Source organism: Planococcus citri, chromosome 4 (assembly GCF_950023065.1).
Source record: "Planococcus citri chromosome 4, ihPlaCitr1.1, whole genome shotgun sequence".
Lineage (NCBI taxonomy): Eukaryota > Metazoa > Arthropoda > Insecta > Hemiptera > Pseudococcidae > Planococcus > Planococcus citri.
The window spans coordinates 40,307,339-40,329,637 of record NC_088680.1 but is presented as its reverse complement, the minus strand read 5'-3'; the positions used below and the strand labels follow the sequence as shown (position 1 = coordinate 40,329,637).

At 35.2% G+C, this 22,299-nt stretch overlaps 1 pseudogene; it reads left to right on the top strand.

Moving 5' to 3' along the window:
- Window positions 1-88: 88 nt before the first annotated feature.
- LOC135844588 (arylsulfatase B-like) lies at window positions 89-3,024 on the top strand (annotated as a pseudogene).
- Window positions 3,025-22,299: the final 19,275 nt, after the last annotated feature.

The following is a 22,299-nucleotide window of genomic DNA, read 5'->3' as shown; positions in this document are numbered from 1 at the left end:
GATACCAGTGGTTCTTGACGAAAGTACCAGTGGTAATAACCACTGGTAGTTTTTTTGGTAATTACCACTGGTACTGTTTTGCATGGGTAGCTATAAAGCTTGCACACATTTTTAACCAAATGCTGCGGTTTGTTAGCAAAATCAATAAATCGAAATTTAACGTAGGTTCATTTTCAAATCCGCTCATGGACGACGATAAACAAAATTTTTATACGAATTTTTCGTTATTTTTCAATCATAAATTCAATCACAAACGCACGCTCTACGTTAAAAAAAATAAATCACTGGGTTGGCAAACATAATAATTTTATTGCAGACAATAGCGGAGTAGGTATATAATTACAAAACACCGAACATTTTATTTACACGGGCATTAAAAAAGAAAAAAATAGTTTAAAATCACCCAAGCCACCTTTTTCAACCAACACATGTTCTAATATCAGTTGCAAAATCGTAACCGAACCCGCATCTCTTGGAAAAATTGCATAAATGTCTCCTCATCAAGTCTTAGTGAATCGGTTACTTGTATTTTTTGTCGTATGTTTGTCTTCTGTAAGATGGACAGTCTCCTCTGGTGTATGCAAACAGCCCCATATTATTCTCATCACTGCAGATGATATGGTAAATTCTGTAATTTTTTTTACCCATAGCTTCCTAAATACATGTAGGTACCTACCTACCTGTTCACAAATAGTTCTTGTATCAAGTCAGATTTGAATATTTTTATAACTAAGTACCTACTTAATACTTACTTTTATCGTAGAAAAACGTATATAAATAGGTACCTAGCTATGAACTACATTATTTTTATTGGAGCTTGCTTTAAATTTTGAATTTAATACTTTAGGGCTGGAACGACGTCAGTTTCCACGGAACAAACGTAATTAAAACACCTAACATCGATGCATTAGCCTATAATGGTATCATCTTGAACGATTTTCACACCAATTCGTTATGTTCGCCTTCTAGATCAGCTCTAATGACCGGAGAATACCCAATACACTTAGGTAACATATTCTCCTCCTTCTCCTCACAGATACTTCCTCTCCAACATGATATACTCATTCATTCAAATTTTCGATCTAATTCATTCAGGTACTCAGCATTTAGTTATATTGGAAGCCGAACCTACTGGTCTAACCTTGGATAGAAAAATACTCCCAGAATTTCTGAGAGATGCCGGCTATTGTACACATTTGATTGGAAAATGGCATTTGGGATTTTACAAAAAAGTATATACTCCAACTTGTAGAGGATTTGATTCATTTTATGGATATTGGTAGGGTCATCAGGACTACTTTTCTCATTTCTCTGAAGAAACTGTACGTATTTATAAATTCTATATTATTAAATTCAAATTTAGATAGGTAGGTAAGGATTTCTAGAAACAAAAACAATGATAGTCTATTGATCAATTCAATCTTAAATTACAGTATGGTCCATTCATTGGGTACGATATGAGAAAAGATTTAGAAGCAGATTTTACAACTAAGGGTCAATACTCGACTGATGTTTTCACCGCCAAAGCAGTCAATTTGATCAACCAACACAACTCAGAAATCCCACTTTTCTTATATTTATCTCAAATCGCTCCTCATGCCGGAACAAAGAATGTTACTTTACAAGCTCCAGAAGAAGAAATAGAAAAATTTAATCATATACCAGATCCTGAAAAAAGAAAGTATGCGGGTGAGTGAAAAGTGGAAATAATGATTTAATAATTTAAAAAAAAAAAATAGAATAAATTGCTATTGAATATTAAACTTGACTTTCAAAAAAAAATTACAGCAATGGTGTCCAAACTCGACGAATCTGTTGGAAAAGTTGTGATGGCGTTGAAAAATAAAAACATGCTGGAAAATTCTGTAATAATTTTCATGTCCGATAACGGAGCTCCAACCGTTGGAATTTACTCGACAACTGGTTCAAATTTTCCTTTCAGAGGGGTAAAAGTTTACTCAAAGTTCCTTCTTGAACGTTCAACAAAATTTTAACAATTGTAAGAGCACAAAACGTAATTGAGATATTTAATCATTTCCAGATCAAAGCGACTGAATGGGAAGGTGGTACCAGAGTTCCAGCCATATTTTGGAGTCCTTTGTTTGCCAAACAACAAAGAGTGTCAAATATGATGATGCACATAGTCGATATTTTACCTACTTTATGCAAAGCAGCAGGTATCTAAATAATATAAAATGAAGATGAAGGTACTCGATGTTTTCCTAACACTTTGGATAGGTTCGATTACAATTGAAATCTTTTCGTTAGGATTGAACTTGGAAAGCATTGGCAGAATCGACGGTAAAAATATGTGGGAAAATCTTGTGAAGGGAAATGAAGAATCTCCCAGGACAGAATTCCTCTACAATATAGATCCAGCTGATAAAGATAAAGCTTACGGTGCCGTTCGTCTGGGTGATTGGAAATATTTCCAAGGTACCTATGTTGAAATAATTGATATATTTAATTCAGCAAAATTATAGCAGAAGTAGGTAACGCTGAAGTCAACACTTATTCACTATTTCAGGAACCAAGCTTACCATTGGTCCGGAAAACAACTGGTACAACATCACCGATTTAGAGGCTGTATTCGACGATACATCCTACAAGACCGAAGATATATTAAATTCGCCCGTAGCCAAAGCCATATCAGAACTTTATACCAGTAGCAAAAAAGGGAATACAGGTAAGTACATACGCAAAAAAGCACTAAGAATTTCACCTCAATTACGTTGTACATACATATAATCTTTCACTCGTTGAATCAGAATCCATTACCAAAATGTTAACTCCGGAGAAGATCCTCAGCTTACGAAAGGAAGCCCGAATTGAATGTCCTGAAGAAAAGAATCAGCCACTTTGTAAATTGTATGAGGCACCGTGTTTGATAAATTTACGAGAAGATCCATGTGAAAGATACAATTTTGCTGATGAGAATCCACAGCAGATGGAAACAATGCGCAAATTATTTGAGAAATATCGTCAAGAGGTGGTACCTCCGATGAATAAACCCAGAGATGAGAATGCCGATCCCAAAAAATATGATAATGTCTGGGTGAATTGGGGCGATCGTCAAAGTGCGTGTCCAGTTTACACATCAATATTTGACTGCCTTCAAAAAATATTCCATTTTTTCTGAAAATTCTGAAAATAATTTAGAATGATGATAAAAAGAAGATACAATCACAATTAGGTTTGATTCTCCCACGACTACTCAAAAACTCAATAATTATTACAAGTGTACCAAGTACCTACTAGTGGTCTGCACGGGCCTGTCCGAAAGCCTGCGGGCCGAGCCCGATAAAAGTCGGGTCGGGTCGGGCCGGGCTTGTCGGGCTTGTCGGGCTTTCTCGGGCTCAGGTTTCGTACTCAACGCATGCGCTGTGAGTACAAAAAGTGTAGCACCATGTTCACGTCACAACAATGCCTATTGTTGGGAAAACCATCTCGTCGCATCATGCCAACGTTGCAACGAAATTTATCGGAAGTGTTGAAAAAATTATTATCGGGTCGGGCTCGGGCCCGTCGGGCTTGTTTCGGGCTTTCGGGTCGGGTAAGCCCGCGGGCTTGCCCGACCCGCGCAGACCACTAGTACCTACCTACTTTATTAAAATTTAATGATTTTTTTAATATGGGTGTATTAAAAAATTTTAGTTCCTGGGTGCCTTTTATAAATTTTGTCAAAAATTGTGATTGTGACCCTTTCGATCGATTTAGGCACATATTTTCAAAACCTTTTTGTGCTGGTTCAAATTCAAAATTTTCTCCAGCAATTATTTACCTAAGTGAGTACCCACCTAATTTTTAGAAACAATTTTGAGATTTTAAAATCTTTGAGTAGAACTGGCACAAAAAGATTTTGAAAATATGTGCATTTGTTTCATGAGAAAATATCAAGCAAAACTTGAATTCACAAAAATGTATCAAAAATCAAAAAATGAATTTCAGCATCTAATATTTCCACTAGTGGTGTATTTTAGGGTTCTCTTTCGATTGCTCTCCATCCAGTTCAAAAATTTTTGAGTGTGTTGGAATACTTCCCTTGTCAGAAATAACCAATACATTGAGAATGACCTACCAACAGAGGAAGTTAAATAAAGGAATTTTCTTCTCAGGTACCTAAGAATAAAATTCCTTTGAATACGTATTCAACTATTCATCATCATTTTAAATTGTTTTCGGTGAAAATGTACAAAAATAAATACCCATTTAATAAGTTGAATTATTCAAATTACAACTACACTTTTTTCAATTTTAGGTAAAAAAGTAACTGAATAATGTCGTTTTGAATCCAAATTACGAGCAGCTTTATTTTCATTATTACATATTTTTCAATAATACATTTTTCACCTAATTTAAATTCAAAATAGGTAGGTATAAATATTGTTATTTTTGGAAAAATTCAACACAATTTTTTCCCTTCAAATCCACCCCACTCAACTGCACCCACTCCCATGAATTCGAAAAAAACTGCCTGTGAAACTTGTAAAAGGTTCCTCTCTTATGTTGAACTCTTCCCCTCCCCTCCATGTTATAAAAACTATGGAATCCCATAACCCAAACAATAAGTCCAGCTAATACCTATCTATCGAAACAAAACGATCGAAGAGCTCAACAAAACTCACCCTTTTGACAACCATAATCTGTAAGAATACTTCAAATAGCCGTTTACTTTGAAACCATGCACCTAAACAACATCTTTATCGTTAAGACAGACGATTTAGACAGCTACATGAAGACGAAGAGAGTCGCAGGGAAAAGACACTAATTAACCATTTCTCTTCAGTCTTTACACGAAATACCGCAATCGTGGTTTGTGTTCAAAACGTAAACGTATACTACTCGTATTCTAGGCGGAGCAATACGGGGGAAGATGGGCGACGATACATAGAGTGAGTTTTACGGTTTGGTGAATTGATAAGGGTCGCAGAGCCGTCGTCGAAAGCTCGTTTTCATTTGCGCGATACCGCGCCTTATCTGGAAACCTTTTTCCTCGAGTCGAACGCTTTATAAATCATTGATAAGATTTTCAATCGAATCGTTTTCTACACCGAATCGACTGTATCAACTTTGCTGAATTTTTCAGTGGTGAAATTTTCATCATTAAAATGTTCTGGAATCATGTACTGATGCTAATGCTGGAAGTTCGATGTGTAATTTGTGGTTTCAAATACGATCATATTTGGTCTATTAATGAAAGTAGGTTGCCGAAAAATAAGCACCAATCACGAATATATACGAGCTAAAATTGATTCGAAAAGAATTTAAAAGATTTTTTTGGAAAACTGGAATTTCCAAAAAGTCACTGGAGGCTCCAGAACGACTTGAAACCACTATGAGTTGACTCAGCATGTTAAAATTAGCGTCTAGAAGCGAGTAGATTTTAATTTTCCAATTTCATATTGGGTAAAGGTGGAATTTTAACTTTTAAAAATCTGCTGGAGGCACCAGAACTGCTCAATACGTTTCAAGGCCGTTTCTAATCGATTCAAAAAGTCGAAAATGAAGTAATTTTGATTCTTCTTCATTTTTGGGTCAAATTTGATTTTCAAAAATTTACCAAAAGTCGAAAAATGCACTTTAGCACTTGAAATTTTGGCTGGTGAAATAGTTTAGCATGCTCTATTCGGCCTTGTACGATAGGAATTTCAACCTTGTTTTTTTGGATGACTGAAATTCTCATTTGGTTGTAGAGAAGCCCCTCAATTTTACAAAAGTAGAATATGGGCACTTGGGCAGAGGGAAGATCAAAAAAATATCAATAACTACGAACGTATCTATGCTAAAAGATACTCCACTGATCTCATTCCTCCCTCCCACTTTAGTTAATAAACAAGTTGATTAAAATACTTCATACCTTGTTAGCAACTTCACAAAGATATTAGAGAAGAGGTCCTGTGGTCTCTGGAGACATCTCAAACGTCGCTTCGTGGTTTTTCAAATCTACGTCGAACAAACCAAGCACAAGATACATACAATTTCTATCTATATTTTCATTTTTATTCGAGTCTGTACACTTCCAATAGCATTTTCTACCAAAAACTAGGTACCTGGTACGTAAATACTAATTAATACATTTACCTATTATATTCTCAGTCCTCGGAGATTATTTTGAAAAGGATTATACCGTCGGTATCGTCAAATTGACCGTCTACGACCTCGCCTCTTTTCAAAGTGAATTAATGAAATTCACTCGATCGGTGCTATACACGTAACGTAATTAAGCGTATCTTGCGTTCATTAGGTGTACGAGTAGTTTCTGTAGAAAAAGTGAACAAGTGTATACCTTTTCCTATGTACTCGTACCTACTGTTACACAAGTAGATACACACAGCATTATAGTTCGCAGAGCTCTATATAAGTAAGTAAGAGTAAGAGAAAAGTGCAGTGTTACTGACGTGCAGGAATTGTATGTATATGTTAAGCTGTAGGTGTATACATAAGACCGGCGGGCAAAGAAGTCGCCAACATTTTGTTCTAATTAATTTGCTTTACTCTGTGCTCTATTCAACAATTGAAAATTACATCGCGACTTGTAACTTTTTGTCGTTTAAAGAAAGTTGTTACTAATTTTAAAAGAGGGTGTAAAACTTTCTTGTTTTACAACCCCCTTCTCCCTTTTCCTTTTGTCTCGCATCACCCTCGTTATTTCAACTCGATCTCGTATAGAGGTCGAGCCGCTTTATAGACTGGAGAAAATCCTCCCCTTCTTTGCTTCATCGTCATTCATTCACGGTTTTGTTGAAGGCGACATCTTTCGCTTTTTTCTTCTTAAGAAGATTTTTTTTTTTTGCATGACAGAATTGACACTTGTATTGTGTTTTCTTCCATAGTTTTCCCAGATACGTGAATGGAACGTACGGATGATTAATTAAAACAAAGGATGCTTGAAAGTTGAGAATTAACCCAATTAACGGTGTACTTTGGCGAGTAAATAAATACGCGAAAACAACCGATTTTAACGAAGAGATTTTGTACTGCGTCGTCGTTGAGTTGAAGAATTAATTTTTTTTTCTCAATTTTTTGTTCCACAGGAAAAAGGTTGGAATTTGATCGCTGTGAGACGACCCATTATCTATACTGATTCAAATATCAGAATGATATTTCCCACGATTATCGTCATACTTTTATGATTTTTTGAAAAGAAACGTCTCTAAGAGGCGAACATTTTATCGAAGAATCTCAAAAGACAACATTGAAAAGTGAAGGAAAAATAATTTTGAAATTCTGTCATCATTGTGAGGAAAAAACTCGGCAAAAAAATTAATTTTCACACTAAAAATTTCATTTTTTATCAATAATGAAGTAAATTTATATATGTAATTAGAAATGGACATTTTATAATTTTTTCATCTCAATCAGGTTTTTGAATTTGTAGATATTTTTTGCAAATCCAATTTGGGACAAATGTGAAAACTAATCGAAATTTTATTTAATTGGGCTAGAAAGCCAAAATTAATTAAAAAATTTCGCAGTTTGGATGTCTTGCAAACTTTAAAATTTAATTGAAAAATCCGAAGTTTGAAGCCTCTTTGAACTCCATTTTTTTTTTAAATTTGCAGTTTGAAGCTCTTAAAATTCCAAGATTCATATGAAAATTTCGTAGGTTGAGAGGCCTGTGAACTCTGAAACTTTAAAAAATTGCAGTTTAGAGTTCCTGCAAACTTCAGAATTCATTTTAGAATTTCATAGTTCAAAACTCACGAGAGCTTCAAAATTTTTTTAAAAATTTCATGGTTTAGTGCTCCTGCGAACTCCAAAATTCATTCAAAAATTTTGTACTTAGTTTGGAGCGCCTGTGAATCCAAAATTAAAGAAAAATGCAGTTCAGAGCACCTGCAAACTCCAAAATTCATTAGAAAATTTTTTAGTTTATAATTCCCAGTGAACTACTACATTTTTTCAAAAATTTCATATTTTGGAGTCCAGCAAAATCCGAAATTATCTTTCAATTGTGTAATTTATTTGAAACAGCTGAAAATTGCAAAATTTATTTAATAACTTTGCAATTTAGAGCTCCTGCAAACTCCAAGGTAATTCTGCACTTTGAAGCTCATGTAAGCTTTGAAATTCAATTAGAAATTTAGCAGTTGGAAGGTCTTGCAAACTGTGATTTTCTTTTGATAATTTTGAAATTTGATGTTCCTGTGAACTCTAAAATTATTTTTCTAATTTGAAAATTTGAGATTCTGAAAAATCCGAAACTCAAATAAAAATTTCATGGTTTGGAGCTTCTGCAAACTTCAAAATTCTTTTGAAAATTTCGTATTTTGAAGCTCCTGCGATTTCCAAAATTTATTTGAAAATTTTTCCGTTTGAAGCTCCTGCAAACTCAGAAGTTATTTTCCAACTTTGAAATTTGAAGCTCTCGCAATATCCAAAATCTATTAGATAATTTTGCAGTTTGGAGCTTCTGCAATCTCCAAAATTCATTCGAAAATTTCGTAGTTTGGAGCGCATAAAGTGTGAACTCCGAGATTACATCATCATTTTCCACTTTAGAGCTTCCAGGAATTCCGAAATTCATTTAATAAATTGACTGCTATTTGAATAATTATTCAAAGAAAAGTCATTCCCCATTAGTAATTAAAAATAACTATCTGGAACTTATATCAAAATATCCTGAATTCAACCTCTGTTTCACAGATGGATCAAAAATACCAAATCATCATTCCGGATATGCACACTCTATAAATAGTGAAATTTCAAATTTCAAACTCCCAAGCTGTTCATCACTGCTAACTATCATTGCCACTTTATTATTCAGTTTATGTATGTTCCCAGCCACATTGGAATCACTGGAAACGAAACTGTTGATACTTATCTGCAAATACTCTTTCCCCCTTACCACCATCACAGCTGACGATATCAATTCTTTTCTCAATCAAAATACATATATACACGAATTGGCAAAATTTCTGGTCCCAAAAGAAACAGCCAACAAGCTCTTTCAACATAAAAAATCAGTTCATCCTTGGAAAAACCTCTCCCACTCAAATAGGCTTGAAGAAGTTATCTTGACAAGACTGAGAATTGGACACACCAAAATCACACATAACCATCTTTACCTAAAAGCCCCTAAACCATCATGTCAATTTTGCTCTTCTGAACCCATATCTGTTCAACACCTACTATTCTATTGTCCCCAATTACACCAAGATCGATTATCTCTTCAAATAGATGAAAACTCTTTCTCCATTCCTGACAGCCCCTCCGAAATAGAAAAATTTATTACTCTTGTTAAAAAAACACTACCTGACAAATTCAATATTATAATCTGACGTAGGGTGTAGTAATCTAATAATTATAAACACCAAAAAAAAAAAAATATTAATAATTTAGTGGTTTGGGAGTTCCTGCAAAATCCAAAATTTATTTGAAAATTTTGCAGTTTGAAGTTCCTGCAAACTCCATAATTGATTTGAAAATTTTATATCTTGAAGATTCTGTGAATTCCAAAATCTATTTGAAAATTTCGTACTTTGGATGTCCTGAGAACTTCGAAAAATCATTTTTTAATTTTGTGATTTGGAGATCTTCAAGTCAAATCGATATATGAGCCTCATATATGTTGTTCTAATCATAGGCTGCTTATTCTTCTCAGACATCTCACCTTATATATAGGCGTGAAAAAACTCCATCTTCATCCACCTACAATTCAAAATATTATTCAAATTAACAACGAATATTCTCATCCGCTCTCGAATTCGGAATTTGTAATTCGAATGGTGATAAATGATAATGGAAAATGTAAAATAAGAGAGCTTAAAGGACATATACAAACAAAAGATGCGGTAAAATATAACTTTTGCTTTACCGCTGCACAAGTGCGACAAAATAAGACAGATACGGAGAGAGACAGGCGCGCGGATAAAAGCTCATTTGGGATTTTATATAGCACGCGTACACTTACCTACACTATGAGGTTAAAAAGGCTACGAGTCGAGGTTGACGTTGGGGAGGAGGAGAGCGCCGAAGAAGACGACATCGATGAGCGCGGTGCGGCGGCGGCGGCGTAAAAGAGGTAAGAAAAAGTTGAGCAGCTCGCAAACACATAGTTAAAGAATGAATTGTTTAAAATTCAAAGATGAAAACGTAGAGAAAAGCAAAAGTAGGTAAGTGATATGATAAGTTAAAATGGTTGTATAGTCGTCACATGATTTATATTCAAATGGAATATTAAATCTGCCTAGTTTGCGAGATTCTCTCTCTCATACACAGAGCCTCTTTCGCTTCGTTTCTTTACCTCGTGCGAAAAATCTTACCACCGGTGTTGTCGCAAAAGCCGACACAATTCCAGGGTTTCTTAAAAATAAAAAATAATAAAGAAAATCCTCGACGCCGTTGAAAAAACACCCGAGAGAAATGATGACACGTCTGAGAGCAGACGCGACAGTACAAAATTCCGCACTGTGACGAGAGCAATTTTAAAACACATCATCGTATAAGAGGATGATATCGCGATCATTTTTAAAATTGAAATTATACGCTCTCGTCGTCCTATGATTTACTGCACTTTTAAATCCGAGGTAAAAAGTCTCCTTCGACAAAACCAGCCATCATTTAAAAAACTACCAACCAACAGTTTCAAATACACATTAACACCCACTGATGTGCTTCTTTTTCCGAGTTCTTTTCATAAGGCTCGCTTCGCATATTTTTCTCTCTCTCTCTCTCTCGCTAGCTCGTTCTTTTTCCAAGGCCTAGATGCTTACCTCTTGCCTTGTTACAAGTTTAACTAGCTCATAAAAATGAATATATTCATCTATCTATCTTTTTCTCCGATATATTCTCTTTTTTTGCTTCTCATTCTTTAGTTGAAATTACACATATTGCACGATTTCGTCGAGATTTTTCTCATTTTTTTCCAACTTTTATCGTGGCATCTGCCATTGCATCTTCATAACTCATAAGTATCGCAGATACCAGCCATGATGGTTTCTATCTCAGTCTCAATTTACTTAATTTCGAAATTTAAAAGTTTTCCAGAGAATGGTATAGAGATAAACTCAGGAGGAAAACTTCAAACTGATAAACATTACTTATGTTTTTGTATGATTTTTCCAGATTTTGGCTAAAAATTTGAGATCCGCTTCTTCATCTTTGAAGAATCACATACCCAGCAAGAAAGACCATTGAAAAAACCTATTAACCCCAAACTTAAATTAAGAATTTTAGATCCAAAAATAAAGCCACCCAAGTTTAAACGTGATTTTCAATGGGCATTCTCGCCAGCAACCACAAAATTTGTTCTACTGCTCCTTGATCTATTCCTACCTACACCTGCACTGTACAGTTTGTCCTTTCGAAAAAAGAATAAGAAAGGAAATACAAAAAAACAAAAAAAAAACACGTCGAATTGAAAATTGAACGATATATACAGTAGCAGCGTTGAAGAAATGAAAAATAGGTAGGACGAAGTAGGTAAAAGAAAGAGTGAGTGGCTGAATAGAAAGGTAGAGAGGAAAAGTTACATCGAATTTCTTTTACCTTTTTTCTCACTACTATACTCGGGTATCAAGACGACGACGTGTACCTTCCTGGTAGTATTTTCACAAACAAATGAAATTCGCAAGTCGAGAATAAAATTGTACGTAGACGAGAGAAAGCAGTTTTTAAACTTTTGAGGTTAAGGTTCGATTCTTTGCAGCTTAAAAGGACTATAAAAGAGTGTCTTTTTAATGGATTTCAATTCGCGGAATATTTATGTTTGGGAAAGCGTTATATTTTAAATTCGAATTTCTATTTTCTCCTTCTACGTCAAGTTTCTTTCTTTCTTCTCTTTTTTTTTTTCGTTCTGGCGCATTGCGTTTTTGCGAGCGCTTATCATAGATGAAGAATCAGCATTCGAAGTGAGAGCGTGAATTTAGCGTCGAATAAAAATCGCGTGAGAGGTGTCGAGAGAGCGAGGGTTGGTAAATGATACCTAAAATGCGTTTTTTTCTCACTTCAACTCTTTGCCGGTTTAGAATTTTGTATACTTTTAGAGAGTTCTAGTGGTGAATAATTCTCTGTTTGTTTGAGAAATAAAAATAGTCGCAACCAATGGGTTACAAAACGTGATTTGAAGTTTCTGGAGAAAATTGAAAAATCTCTTGATGCTCTAGAATTGCCCAAAACTATGCACTTACTAAAACCATAAGTTTTTGAAGTGTGTGGAAGTTGAGCAGAAGGGATTATTCACATCGGTTCGGTTTGCTCAAAAAAATTATATCCCATGAAAAAGTTTAAAAATCGTTCTCAAAAACAGTTTTTCAATCAAGAAAATAATTGAAAAATTTTGAATTACAGAAAATATAGTTATTCGAAACAATTTTTTTACAGCAATTTTGTATTTTGGTACCTACTTACCAACACTTTTTATACTTTTCTGAAAAATGTCAAAAAACATCATCGATATGTTGTTCTACTTAAAAAAGGGATATTTTTGGGATTTTTTTCAGAATTTTTGATTTGGGCTTTCATACTTTTATTTTACTTGCAACTTTTCAAACTGATTTTTTTAAGTACCATCAAAAAGGCAACACTGATTTTGCCACCGAGAGAAAATAGCCCTTAGAATGAAGAATAAAATGAAAAATTTTCAACTGCATCAAAGTTGATCAGAACCTCCGCTACTAGCATTCATAATTTTCATTGGGCAGCCATTCTTGGAATTTTCAAAAGTCTTCCTGCCCGTCCCCTCAAAAATAACCGTAGGGACTTCCAGTTTGCGGCATTTCTCATTGTTTGATAATTTCTGTACCAACATACAAAATTTGAAAAAATTCAGTGACAAGTCGTGCAAATTTTGGCTGATTTGGCATGGAATGACTATGATACGAGTTAGTATAAGAATTTGAAATATGTATGTAAGGTAAACCCGGGTGAGATGCCGCACCGGGAGAGATGCCGCACCTTCAATTTTGGTATGTTGGCAACACTGATTTGAAAATCCAACCGTGTAGAAACATACCTTATACCCAACTACCTTACATGCAACAAAAATATTTCACCGACCTAACATATTTTGGTCTGTGGAAATCATTGAAGTTGAAAAGTGATGAAATTTTTTGAAGAATCAATTTTCATGATTTTTAAAACAAAAATTTTCGTTCAAAATACATTCTGAAATTGGTTTTCAAATAGTCCAATGGAAAGTACATTTAATATAGATTAATTTGAGCTATACAACTTTTTCAATATCAAATGATTTGTGAGATCAATTTACGAAAAAAGAAAAAGTCTCAAAATGGGAGAGATGCCGCACATGTGTGCAGGGAGAGATGGCCTATGAAAATTTCATAGTTATAATAATGCTTTTCATTTTTTTAATGGAATTTTTTAAATTTAAGCTCACAAGACACATCCAACACAGAAGACTACTTCTGTGACTTCTGCTCATCTCAAATTTCAAAAAAAAAATTTTCAATACATTTTCAATTATTTACATGCAAAATCCCATAAGCCATCTCACCCATACACATGGGAGAGATGGCCAAAAAATTTTTTTATTTATTTTTCAAAAAAATCGAAAAATTATTGACCAAAAAAAAAATTGTTCAGGGCCACAGGTACAGAACCTGTACGTAGTACTTTTCACGAAGTATCAAATTTTTTGAGTCATTTTTGCCGAATTTATGACGATTCTAAGAATGGTGCGTCATCTCACCCGGGTTTACCTTACCTGATGAAGGTTTTAATTTGAACTTCTGAAACGTAGAAATTAAAAATTGGAAAGATTTGACTGTTCGATTCACAATTACCTACCTTACGATGTAGTTAGTTGAGTGTATTTCAGTTCTCGAAGCGGACATCCATTCGATTTTGAACGTAAATGGGATACCTATCTTCTGATAATTTTGTGAAAGAATTCGAGAAAAATGAGTAATTTCAAACCATTTTAGAAGTCGAACTTTGCAATTTAAAAGATGTGACTGTTCAGGCCACGATTGATTCACAGGTAAGTACGTGTATTTCAATCATTAGACAAACATTTGCCCACACGTGAGGCTATTTTTTGAGAAATTTAATGAATTCCTAGTTGATTACCATTTTTAGCTATCTACCAGTTTGATTTTATAGGTAGGTATTTGATGTGACGTGACGCGGATAAAAATCATGCATCTATATGAAGAAATGTTCATTGGTAATTTGTTTATTTTGTTGTAAGACGCATATTAAGTGCGTAAATGCGTGTGGATGTGACAATGATGTGATGACAATGCGGGTAAGTGTCGTTAATGTTTTTTTTTTTTTTTGTGTGGGAGTTTATATATGTATTGTGTAGATAAAAACACGTCTTATATCTACGGAAGCGCATAGCCCGCATAAGTGATGTTTTTGGGACTTTGAAATAATGGCATTGGCTCAGGTTGGGGCAGAGTCTAAAACTGGTTCATTTTCCTTTGAGTATATTGTGTACTACATATGTAGGAGCTAAATCAAAAAAGCTAAATTTTTCTGAAAATGGGCCCTCTTTGAAAGTTTACAATCTTCCCTTGAGGGACGCTTTCTGCGCTAGCATTTTTCCTGGAAGTCTTTCAACACAAAATGAAGGATTTCACCGCATTGGTCAAAATCTTTCTTTTTTTTCTTGATCCAGCCTAATACCATTAAGTACCATTAATTACGCGTAAGATACTTACATGGTTTGTATAATTGACTGATATTAAATAACGATAATGTTTATTTTCAGGTATCAGCAATCTTCTGTTATATTCTGTTGTCCATGGCGTGTCTTGGTAGTGCTCAAAATTCCAATTACTTGATGGAGAGTTCGAATCTACTCGTATATCCACTTCACCCAGAACCTGCTCCAGAACATATCCCATATCGACTTCACCCAGAATCTGTTCCAGAACCTATACAAAACCTTCCATTAGCTCCTGGTATCGATTTCGATCCTGCGATTGATGGTCCCATCGATGACTGGTGCTGTGGCATACCGGCAGAGCAGGTGGAAATAAACCAGGAACAAAATATAGGTATAGTAGTGGACTATATTAATTTCAAAAGCGTTATAAAGAGATTTTACAAATACATCTTATACATAAGTGATGCGATCTGGGATAGGGTACCCAAAGTCGGAAAAGTAAATTTTGTGCTACAGCAAAAAACAGTTGAGATATTGAGAAATGTCAATTTTCAGGTTACACTGAAAACTTGTTCTAGACACTGTTGGCTATCATCTAGCATAAAAATCACCTCTGAAAGAAATATTTTTCCCTATTAAATACCCCAACGAAGTTAAAAAAGAAAAGGTACCCAAAGTCGGCGTGTTGTTTCCCCCCGCTTGCGCTTCCACTACCATTCCACTTGCTACTACCCAATCGATGTTCTTCTGTTCTTTCCTGTTAGTTATGTCAAATTCACAATAAAATTAGTTGTATACCATTAGAAAACGCCTGTTACATATCTTCCTTGGTGGCTAGCTGCCTGGAGCGCGGACTATCACGCCGAAGGTCGTGGGTTCAAGTCCTTCTCAGGGCAAACATTTTTTTATAATTTTTTTCACTTATTTCTTTTTAAAGTCGTGAGTTTCTGTAAAATTTTCATTTTTTACGCATTTTAATGTTTTTTTTTCAAATTTTCTGTACAAAAAATGTGTTTCCCTCAACATGATTCAACAAATAGTCAACAAATGTTGACACAATTTTTAAAATTTGATTGTCTATAATTTTGAAGTATCATATCAAAATTTCAGCCAATTTAATGCAGTAGAAGTCGAGAAAATAATTTTTTTCAATATTTTGAAGGAAAAACTTTAAACTTTGATTTTCTCAAAATTTTCTTTTTTTAAGCAGAAACTTCAACTGTTCATTGCTCAGCCGCAAAAAGGGCTAGACTTAATATCTTTTTTTTTAAAAAAAGCTGACATTTTAAGCTTTCAAATGACACAATAAAAACGAAAAAAAATTTTCCGACTTTGGGTACCCTATCCCAGATCGCATCACAATTAAGCTTATTAATGTTGCCTATAAATATAATATTTAGGTAGTATTTTACCAGACGGTTTTATAGGGGGGGTATGGGGGGGGTGTAACACCCCTTCAATGTTCAGCATCGTCGGCAAAAATGGTAAACTGCCGGCAAATGTCGGAAAATAGGACAAAATTTGAAAAACTAAAACAAAAATAAAATTGTCATTCTGGTGGCAAAACCGATAATTTCCCGACAAAATCACAAATAATAATTACTTTCAATCTGAGAAACATTTCAATCTTTAAAACGCTCTTCTGTAAAATTTGTGAAATACCACTTTATGTCGTTCTTTCTGTATATCTACCCTTCAATTAATAAATTAAGATGCTATTCAAAATTCTAAAACATTTCAATCAATACATTGATCACATCAATTCTAAATTCTAAGTTCATTAATGCATACCTGAATTATACATATAATATTAGGGTGGTTCAAAGAACAATAGAAAAAATTTTGTTTCAATTTTTTGAGCTTATCCCCTAGAAGTGTTCCATTTGGTCAGAAAACACTTGACAAAAAATTTCAGGTCAAAAAAATAATATTTAGAGGTTGAGCATGAGAGTTAAATGTTGAGAAGGTACATATGAGCATGTCGAGCAAAAACTTCCCACAGTTGCGCACCGGGGAACGCAGCGTTGTGTCCCCTCGTCCCCTCATTGGATCGAAGCAGATTACAACACATTATCTCCTCTACAATGCATGATAAGTAAGTCTAGTCTTTGGTTAGTTGGGTGGTTCATGTAACATTTTTTTTGAAGTCTTAAGGTCTTACCCCCTAATTTTGTTCCTTTTTATGAAAAAATGACACCATAAAAATTTTGTTGAAAAATAATAATATTTAGAGGTCGCGCACAAGCGTTGAATGTTGAGAGCCACGAGCGTGGGAAAGCACAATACTTCCCAGGAGGGTGCCGCGGTGAACGCAACAAAGCTCAACTGGGTTGATTCTATGCAACTGTACAAGAGTGGCATCCCCACTACAACATATTAAGTGATACCAATTTTTTGGGGGTTTTTAAAACAACTATTCCAAAGTATTGATTATGATTTTTTGACTGTAGAATTCATTTGAACCCGAATTATGGAATTTAGAAATCAAAAAATTCCATTTTTACTAAGTAATAACTCACATCAACTATTCAACTAGAAGTGCTGAATCTTATAAAATATTCATATTTCAACGTAAATTTATCCCATAAATTGTTTCCCTTTGGTTTCAAAGTAAGTAGAATAGAATAATACATACAACCTCAAATTCATACTCATACTTTTTTCTTTACTTTTCAAATGTTTTGTATGTTATATTATTCTTCACCATCAGTGATCTTCAGAATTGAAAAATTGTCGTTGACTCATCGTTAATAACATCTTAAAAAGCTCACCATAATATTTATTGAGAAATCACTACATTGACCATGTAAGATAAAGTACCAGTTGTTGCGGATATTGACACCAGTTATGGATAATCATTTTGTGGCACTCTATGTGGCCAAAAAAAAAGTGATATCTTAATCTTCGTCATCAGGTTAATATGTGTACAACTTTACATTATGATTCTCAATTAGGAAGTCCTAAAAAGAACGCTCTCAAATTGTCACCCACAGCCACAGCTCGATTTTCAGTTGCCCAGATTTATTTTGACGCTGTCTGGAGAAATAATGTTTAAATTCTGGAGAAATCGAAAATCGCGTTGGAGGTTCTCAAATGATCAGAAATGAGGAAATTCATTTCGGGAAAAATGAACTATTTTTTTTTAAAGAAGGACTAACTCACAACTGACAAAAAATCAATCCCAGCTCTCGTATGAAGTTCCAATGAAAGATGGTAAAGTATCACAAAAAGCCATAAGGCCAAACTGTGATGGAAAGGTGCAAGCAGAGACCGCTGAAGCAGCAGCAGCAGCAGAACACAATACGTAGGTAAGTTCCACTCATACTCGTACATAGATAGTATACATGCACGCAGAATAACATACAGTATAAAGGCGTAAAGTTGTATGTAGGTATAGGTATATAACCCCAATCTTGGATAAAATTTCAAATTGCTGCGGTTAATGCATCTTCTCACGCAACGCGTTCAACTCAGCAGTGTTGCCTATTCTCTCATCTCAACAAATTGTTACGTGTAGGTGGCTCAAAAGCAGAAGAAAATATCTCCAGTACAATTCAGCCCTATTAATTGATACCGTGCTGCGATATCCGATTGGTAAAGGGGTAAGCAAGGTACGTGTATGTATAAGGACGATTAAATATTTGAAAGTTTTGCTGGAATGATAGCTGTAGAGCGAAGCGGAACGGAATGGGAAGAGAGTGTGTGATATCTAAGCATTGGAAAAAGGCACGCGTGGGATTTTTTCCTCCTTTTCATTGCGCTCTTTCGAATCGAATCTTTGTCATCGTCGTCGTGTTTAATGAAACGTGTTAATGTATCGGCATTTTAGTTCACGATTTTTACATATAGGTAACCGTATAATACTTATACCGACTGGCTGGAAAATAGTAGATAGGTCTGGGGTGTACCTGGTATAGGTAGGTATACGTTTTGAAAACTTTATACCAATACAGACCGCCGCCGCGTGGATATAATGGTATTTATATGAATGCGAATGCGAGCAACTACAGCAACGATACAGGTCTATAGATATAGACGCCTAATGCCAAGCCGCGATGAAATTTTATAGCTTTTTCAAAGTTGCATAGCCGATATCGAGTATTGAATTGGAAAAGTTAGCTTCGCAGTATATGAGCGTGTGGCGAACATTTTCCTACGATTGGATTCGTCGACTCGATTGTTGTGCAGGTTGAAAGTTGTAAAAGAGGTAAAAAAGAATGAGAGGAGCAGATAGACAGAGTAGGTGAAAAAGTCTGCATTTTACCTAACGAGGGAATAAACAGAAGAAAAATTCAACCATGTGTAATTAATTCAGAAAAATAAACAAATGTAGGTACGAAGGTAGGTACGTGTATTTAATACGATGCCTATACAATACGAGACCATTAGATACCTACGATTTGTTTTTCGAAATTGCATTATTCGATAATACAAAAGATTAGTACATCTCGAGAGATATCAATTGCATTCATAAAACGTGCACTCGTATCATAAAAAGTTATATAGGTACCATGTTAGGTACTTTCCTATATACCTAAGCGTACGTTAAACTGAACGTTAGTGTAACTTACCGTATGTATATCGTATTGGTACAGTATGTTGGCGTAATTTATACGACCGAGTTATCTAGACGAGAAGCTACGTCCTTCATATATTTACCTAGGTACTCTTTGCTATAGGTTGGTAGTCGTCGTCATTGCTCCATCCTTCGGGAATTACATACTATGAAATCATATACTTAGGTACCGACCTTATATGTATAGAAATTCTAAAACTTGCTCGTGAACAGTACTCTAACGACCAACCCCTATTATAGTTGGTAAATGCTCAAGGATGAAGAAGAACAAAAAAGTATACGCTGAGAACTCACTCATGCTGAATGTATCCCCTGAAGCTAATAGCGAATAATTTCTTCGAATTTAAGGAGGTTTTAATCGTAACTACTCGCATGTGTACGAGTATAGATATGAAATTGCCCACAGGTATAGGTCAGGTGAAATGGAGAGTACGCCGAAAGAATACGAATGACAATTTTCAGAAAAAAATAAAACACGAAATGTAATGTCAAACAACGCGTAATATCAATTTCAAGATTTTGAGTAAGTATAAGAGTGCAAAATGAATTGGAAACGCGTCAATTGATGGGCATATTTTTCATCTTTACCCACTGATTTTTGTTCCTTTTTCCATCCCTCGGTCTCAAATAAATTACATATTCTTTGGGTGCTATTCAATGACCTAATTGAAACAGGAATTTTCAACTTCGACAATTTTTGAATGAAAAGCCATTTTTCCATCTGGCTCAGACTTCCACAGAAGCTGAATTTCTGGTGAGAACAGAGCCAGATCAAAATACTCGTATTTTCCGCTCTAGGCGAACTTTTTTTTGTTGCCCCAACTGAAAATTAGGTGAGTTTATAATGAAAAAATCGCCGGAATGTCCTATTGACTCTAGAAATCGTTTTCGAATGTCTGGTGACTCTTTGGTGAATTCTGGTGAATTCTGGTGACTTCTGGTGACAGATTGACCAGAAGTCACCAAGTGAGTTTTTGACCTTTTTTTTTGTGAATTTATGTTCAAAAAATCACGAGAATGTGCTCTGAGCTCTTGAAAATTTGTTTGGGTGTCCGCTAACTCTTTGGTGACTGTTGCTGACTTCTGGTGACAGATTCACCTGAAGTCACCAAGTGAGTTTTCGACTTTTTTAAAGGTGACTTTATAATGAAAAAATCACCACAATATCCTCCTGACCCTAGAAATTTTTTTTGAATATCTGGTGACTCCTTGGTGAATCCTGGTGACTTTTGCTGACTGATTCACCAGAGTCACCACGTGCGTTTTCGACTTCTTTTTAGGTGAATTAATGTTGAAAAAATCACGAGAATGTCCTCAGAGCGTTTGAAAATTTATTTGAGTGTCCGGTGACTTTTCAACTTCTTTTTAGGTGAATTTATACTGAAGAAATCCCCACAATATCCTCCTGACCCTAGACATTTTTTTTGAATATCTGGTGACTCCATGGCGAGTCCTGGTGACTTCTGGTGACAGATTCACCAGAAGTCACCAAGTGAGTTTTCGACTTCTTTTTAGGTGAATTCATGTTGAAAAAATCACGAGAATGTCCTCAGAGCCTCTGAAAGTTGTTTTGAGTGTCCGGTGACTCTTTGGTGAATTCTGGTGACTTCTGGTGACTGAGGTCATCAAGTGAGATTTCGAATGTTTTAAAGCTAACTTTTATGATGAAAAAATCACCACTATTTCCTCCTGACCTTAGGAATTTTGTTTTGAATATCTGGTGACTCCTTTGTGAACCCTGGTGACTTTTGGTGGCAGATTCACCAGAAGTCCCCAAGTGAGTTTTCGACTTCTTTTTAGGTGAATTTATGTTGAAAAAATCACCACAATATCCTCCTGACTCTAGACATTTTTTTTGAATACCTGGTGACTCCCTGATTAACCCTGGTGACTTCTGGTGACTGATTCACCAGAGTCACCAAGTGAATTTTCGACTTCTTTTTAGGCGAATTAATGTTGAAAGAATCACGAGAATGTCCTCAGACCATCTGAAAGTCGTTTTGAGTGTCCTGTAACTCCTTCGTGACTTCTTTCTAGGTGCATTTATGTTGAAAAAATCACGAGAATGTCCTCAGAGGCTCTGAATGTTGTCTTGAGTGTCCCGTGACTCTTTGGTGAATTCTGGTGACTTCTGGAAGTCACCAAGTCAGATTTCGATTTTTTGAAGGTGACTTTATGATGAAAAAATCACCACAATATTTTCATTACCCTAGAAATTTTTTTTGAATACCTGGTAGTTCCATGGTGAATCCTGATGACTTCTGGTGGCACATTCACCAGAAGTCACCAAGTGAGTTTTCGACTTTTTTGTAGGTGAATTTATGTAGAAAAAATAACGAGAAAAAGAGTTTGTGTTAGTCGAAAGATAAGTTTTCATCAATTTTTACTTACTTTTTTCCAATTGTAAAGTAGGGGGCTTCGCCCCCTAGGTCGCTCCGCGACCTCGACCCCCAGCTCGCGCACTCGCTTCGCTCGTGCTGCTCGCCCTGGCCCTCGCTTCGCTCAGGCCTCTCACCCCTTCGGGGCTCGTTTTTTTCACAATTCACAACTCAACTCATGCCCCTGCTCCTAAATGCAAATCAGCTGAAATGTGTCAATAGCAAATTCTACTCTGGTTCTAAAGTACAATGTTTAAAAAATTCAAGTTTGAACTTGGGGTGCTGAATTACTCTGGTATACTTACTGACTTGATAATTATCATCATTTTTTAGGAGTAAAATTTCTGAAATTCTATATGTAAAATTGGGTAGAAAAATGTTTGAAATTCTACTAAAATGATGGCATAAAATGAGTAGGTAGTGAGTATGCTGGAGTAATTCAATCCTATGAAATGAAAATCTGAGGTAGGATAGTCAAATTTGTATCCCAAGTATAGAAAATCTACCAGTGGTTGCTTAGCTAAGGGAGGGACGTGACTTGAGCCACCCCCCCCGCGAGAGAAAATTAGAAATAATGCACGCAATAATGAACCGTTTTTTGTTTTTTCGACCCATTTTTTTCAACAAATTTTCGCTCTCACTTCACTTGAGCAGTAATTGCACCTTCATTTCCATATAATTTATCATACATTACGAAGGGTTTCCATTACATTACCTCTAATTTCGATTTTTCATACCTAAAAATCTGGTTTTGCCCTCTCTTTGAGAAA